At 32.1% G+C, this 5,507-nt stretch overlaps 1 pseudogene; it reads left to right on the forward strand.

Annotated features, from left to right (window-relative positions):
* Window positions 1-1,765: 1,765 nt before the first annotated feature.
* On the forward strand, window positions 1,766-2,910 carry LOC143582860 (small ribosomal subunit protein bS16m/bS16c-like; annotated as a pseudogene).
* Window positions 2,911-5,507: the final 2,597 nt, after the last annotated feature.

The following is a 5,507-nucleotide window of genomic DNA, read 5'->3' on the forward strand; positions in this document are numbered from 1 at the left end:
CTAAATCATCCTTCTTCTATAACCTTACAAACATGATCTTTCATGCCCTCGAAATTTATCCCCAAGTCACGAGCCATCCTAGTCGTAGACTCAACCTCCTTTGTGTTGTCACTTACCGTTTGACAATCGTTAACAACATCCTGCAAATCAAGCCCTTCCTTTGGAATTCTATGCAAATGATATTTATTACCAGAAACTTGTTTATGAAAATACCTATTTTGAGAATTTTCCCAATATTCTTACACTTTCACATTATTATCACTTTCTAATTATTGTTTTAAACCAAATTAGTTTATTTAAAGGAAATTTAAACAACTTAAAAAAAAACAAATACATTGTTAAGCAAAACAATTTGTTAAATCTAAAGTATGATTTAAAAAATAAGTAGAAAGTGTTCAATTAAAAAAAGTAGCATTTAAAAAAAATTAAGTTATATACAAAATATATATATATATATAATATTTAAGTATTATAATTAATAAAGAGTAAGTTACTTTTTTGCCCATGTGGTTCACATCCTATAGCATTTTTCAGTCCAATATGAATTTTGTTGGCAAATAAACCCTTGACATTTGATTTTTTTTTTGTTTTGTTCATTAGGCTAACTCCATCCATTGTCTATTATTGAGCTCTACACGTCAAAATCGTCTTTTTTAACCTAATGTCGTGTAAGAATAAAGAATGACTCGGTGCCGTAGTGATTTGAGAAATTTTAGAACACCAATAACAACATTAGCAATGTTTAGAAAAGTCAGTTTGTGGGCGGTTAACAACATGAAATAAACACATCACTAGCACGAGTGACCGATTAATTATACCAATGACATAAAGCAGCATCATAAAGTAATTGTGAAGCACTAAATCACATCGATCAACACTATCCATGACCCGCCTCCTCTTCCTTGGAAAGTGATGGAGCTAGATGGAGAGGCGACGATGGTGTAAATAAGATCGAAAGAACATCGAAGTGAAGTCTTCAATTACATGGAGTTAGGGACAATATCCATGGTCGACTGATTGTAGCCTAGACTGGATTTGAGGGCCGGAAAGTAAAAGGAGAGAGTGGAGAGTAAGCCACTAGCACACTAAGGGGGTGTTTGGTACAGAGAATTGAAGGGTGAGAAATGGAAATGGAAACAATTCTCTTGTTTGTTTACTAAAGAAAGAGGTGAGAAATGGAAATAAACCATTTCCATTTCCCGATTTCTTTTCTCTAAAAAAGGCGGAGAAATGGATTTCTCTACGTTCATTTCTCTCCGTTTTCTTCCTTTTCATTCCTCCCATTTTTCCTCCTTCAGCAAGGATTCCCCCAAAGTAAAAACAGAACACCAAAACCCTAACCACTAGCGAGTGTGTGGAGATGGATGCAATCAGGAAGCAGCTGGATGTGTTAATGGGAGCCAATCGTAACGGAGACGTCACGGAAGTCAATCGGAAGTACTACGATCGTGACGTCTGTCGTCTCTTCTTAGCCGGCCTTTGTCCTCACGAACTCTTTCAACTCACTGTAAGCAAAATCCATTCCTCTTATTATACTATATGCATCCCGACACATAATTACCTCTCGTTTTAGGGTTTTAGCTGTTAATTTTCTACCAAGTATGTTATAAAATTTGGGGAAAATCGTGTTATGTGAGTGAATAGAAAGGAATTGTGTTCGTGTTGAATAGCTTGTTGTGGAATTGAGTTTTTTGAACTTTAGATTGTCGTATTTAGATGTGTTTTTTAGTAAGATTTGTTACAGAGAAACAGGCGGGGGGTGCAAATGGTGGTGAGGCTGAGATTAGCGAGATTAGGATGCCGGAACCGGCCGTTTTACCGGGTTATGGCCGCCGATAGCCGGTCACCCAGAGACGGAAAACACATAGAAGTTTTGGGCTATTATAACCCTTTGCCAGGTAAATTGATTTGTGGTTGTAATATTAAGTCTGTGTTTGATCTATATATATATATATATATATATATGCGACTAATTGTTGGTTGGTTAATATAGGTCAAGATGGTGGTAAAAGAATGGGGCTTAATTTTGAAAGAGTGAAGTAAGTTGTTTGATTCACACTATTAATATTGATTTGAATGTGATTTGAATGATCTGATACTGTTAGCTTTGCTGTTAATAATTTATGTTGTAGTGTTGTTCATGTTCATTGCTTGTTCTGTTTTGCATATGCATAGCTAGGGCTGTAAACGAACCAAACGCTCAGCTAACAGTTCGCGAACTGTTCAGTGAGAAGTTCGTTTAATAAATGAATGAACATGAACAAGAAAATTTGTTTGATTAGTTAAACAAACGAACATGAACAGAGCCCCCGTTTGGTGAATAATATGAAGATGGTCAACAATAGTTGATGGAAAATGAAGAAAGTAATTGCCTTTATGGAGCAATTAAATTAAATAATTCTTACAGTAAGTTGATAATCCAAGTAAGAAACACTTTAGCATAATCCATCAGGTACAGGCTGACTCTAAGGTCAAATTCATAAATTTCCATCTGTGAAGTCACACGTGTTTTTTTAGAAAATTCTTGAAAAATTATTATTAAGATAAACTTGTGTAACGAAAATGCCAAAGGACAGGGAAATCATGGTGTTAAAATTGTTTGAATAAATATGGATTTGATATTTAAAAAGTTATTTTGACGCCTCTTTTATGTGTTACATTTGTTTTCATTTCTATACAGATATTGGCTCTCAGTTGGTGCACAACCATCGGATCCAGTTCAACGTCTTTGTTTAGAGCTGGGCTGCTACCACCACCACCAATGGTTGCAATGGGTCAGAAAGGAGGGCCTCGTGACACCCGCCCAGTTGACCCGTTGACTGGACGGGTCATGATCCCCGAGCAACCAGCCAAACCTAGTAATGAATCAGTGGATGCTTAAGAAAATAAACTGCCAACTTCCCAACTGTCGTTTTTGATGCATGCTGCTCTTCGCTTTTGGGTTGGTTATATGGTTATGTTCAGAACTGTTTGCAAGGTTAGAAGAGAAAATTGAGATGGTCGAGTTGTATACCGATGGTTCAATGGGATAGTTGTGTATGGTTGAAGTATGTTTTGTATGTTAATTGGTTTTAACTATGGTTGATGTTTTTTGCTTAAAAACTATGTTTTGTATGTGAATTGGTTTGATCAATGCATATTTTGGTTGGAATTTATGCATCTTTTTATATGTTTTTTGTTTTTTAATAAATATTTGTTATGAAAAAAATACTTGTGCTAATGATAAAGTTGATATAATTCTCTGTTTATTTCCTATGTACCAAACAAGAGAAATGATTCTCAGCTATATTTCTCTACTGAAATCTCTGTACTACCAAACAGAACAGTCAATTCTCATTCTCCAGACCAATTCCCTTTCTCTGCAATTCCATTTCTCTATTCCATTTCTCTGCAATTCCATTCTCTGTACCAAACACCCCCTAAGTCCATATGTAGCCACCATTGACATCCATTTGTTTCTTCACTGTCATATCTGACTAAGTGCTGAGAAATCTTTAGTTCCAATAAATTTAAATGTGTTATCTGGCTAATCTTTAAACTATCATTTGATATTCGAAAATGTTAGTTCCAATCAATCCAAAGTTCGAGCTTAGACTCGAATTTAAACAAGTTAGCTAGACTTGGTTTGTACATGCTTAAGAAGCTGAAATTTAGCTTTAGCTTGTGCTTACCCTTAAAGTTAAATGAATTAACTCGGCTCAACTTGTTTAAGCTTAAAGAGCTAAAATTTGAGTTTGCGTTTGGCTAGTAAAATGCTCGAGCTAATTCGTTTAAATTAATAAAACAGTACTAAAAATATGTAAGTTTAATATTCAAACTTCTCTAATAGATTCATCAATGGACTTGCTAAGAATATAACTAAGTTATTACTTATAAACGTTAAATTTTTCTTTTTCAGATAAACTTACGTTGGCTTGAGCTCGACTTGTTTATAAACTATTTGATTTCAATCTAGGTTTTTTCTCTTTTTTTGACAAATCACAATTCATAAAATTTATATAACATTAAACTCAATGCAAAAAAAAAATGGTAAAGTTATAATACAAATGGAGACAAAAATGAGAAGTGTGAGTAATATAACAAAATATAAAGAAAAATAGACACAATCAATTACGAAAAAAAAAACATAATAATAAACAAAAAGACACAATGATATTCTTAATCACCATTGTGTCTTTTTTTAGAACGAGAAAGACGGTGGAAACATTTTTGTGTTTTTACTCTTTTTGTTTTTTTATTAAATCTTGAGTTATGATTTTTTATTATTTTTTTAAAAAATTTTAAAGGTTTTTGTGTGGCTACAAATCCTTCCTATCATTCATTTTTGTTTTCCTTTATAAAATAACTTGACCCCCGTAAAAACATTATAAACAAAGTGCAAATTTATTTTATAAATAAGACAAAAAAAAGATGAGAATGATTTGTAGGCACAAAAAAAACCACTAAAAAATAATGAAAAATTAATAAAAAAAAACTCTCAAGACAGAATTTAATAAAAAAAATGAAAATAAAAACACAAAAATATTTTCACCATCTTCATTGTTCTCAAAATAAAATAAATAAATAAACGCAATGTTGAGGAAGAAGATTATTATATCCTTGTATTTATCATTGTGTGTTGTGTTTATTTAATATAACTGAATATCTTTTTTTTCTTAACATTGTGTCTTTTGTTATTTTTATTGTGTTATATTCCTTAACGTTGTGTTATAATTTGTTCGGTATTGTATTATATTTTGTGATATATTGTGTCTTTATTATTTATATTTGTGTTTTTTTTTGTTTTTTTTCATCATTGAGTCTTTTTGCTCGGCATTGTATTTTTTTCATCGTTTTTTTCGGAACAGGAGTAACAGGGGAAACATTTTATTTTTTTTTTCGTTTTTCTTTTATATTTGAGTTATGATCTTTTTATTAACTTTTTTAAGTACTTTTTCAAAAAGTTTTTTTTTACACAAAAATTCTCACACTTCTAATTTTTTTTTTACCTTTACATTTTAACTTCTCCTTATAAACAAAATCACTAAAAATTCATCATTTACTCATTTTTGTTTTTTATTTGCATGCATACATACCCATCCAACACATAACAACATATTTACATACTGCCTAGATTGGTCCCCTGCCTCCTGCAAACAAACTCCATCAACCCTTTTATCCCAATTTAATCAGTCTCAATCATCCAAACCCTCACATCATCTAAACATCATCATCATAATAATAATAAAAATAATAATTATATTAATCAATAAAAACACCATTATTACTACTCTGCTTTCATCTCAAAACAGAGCATCTCTTTAAAGCTAAACATACCCACCTTATCTAGACCCTAGACTTCTGCAGTGTTCTTACATTTATAGATCATTGATATCTGTGCAATTTTAGCTCTTTTGCTGTTTGAATTTGCTCTGCAACTCTGCCTTACCTTTGCTATAAACCACCATGGAAATTAGAGCACTCTGTTTTTGTGTTTCTTGAATTAATCAATATCACTAACCAATTTG

Source organism: Bidens hawaiensis, unplaced genomic scaffold (assembly GCF_021521415.1).
Source record: "Bidens hawaiensis isolate Kalapana, Puna unplaced genomic scaffold, B.hawaiensis_p1.1 tig00032033_1, whole genome shotgun sequence".
In the NCBI taxonomy this organism is placed as follows: domain Eukaryota; kingdom Viridiplantae; phylum Streptophyta; class Magnoliopsida; order Asterales; family Asteraceae; genus Bidens; species Bidens hawaiensis.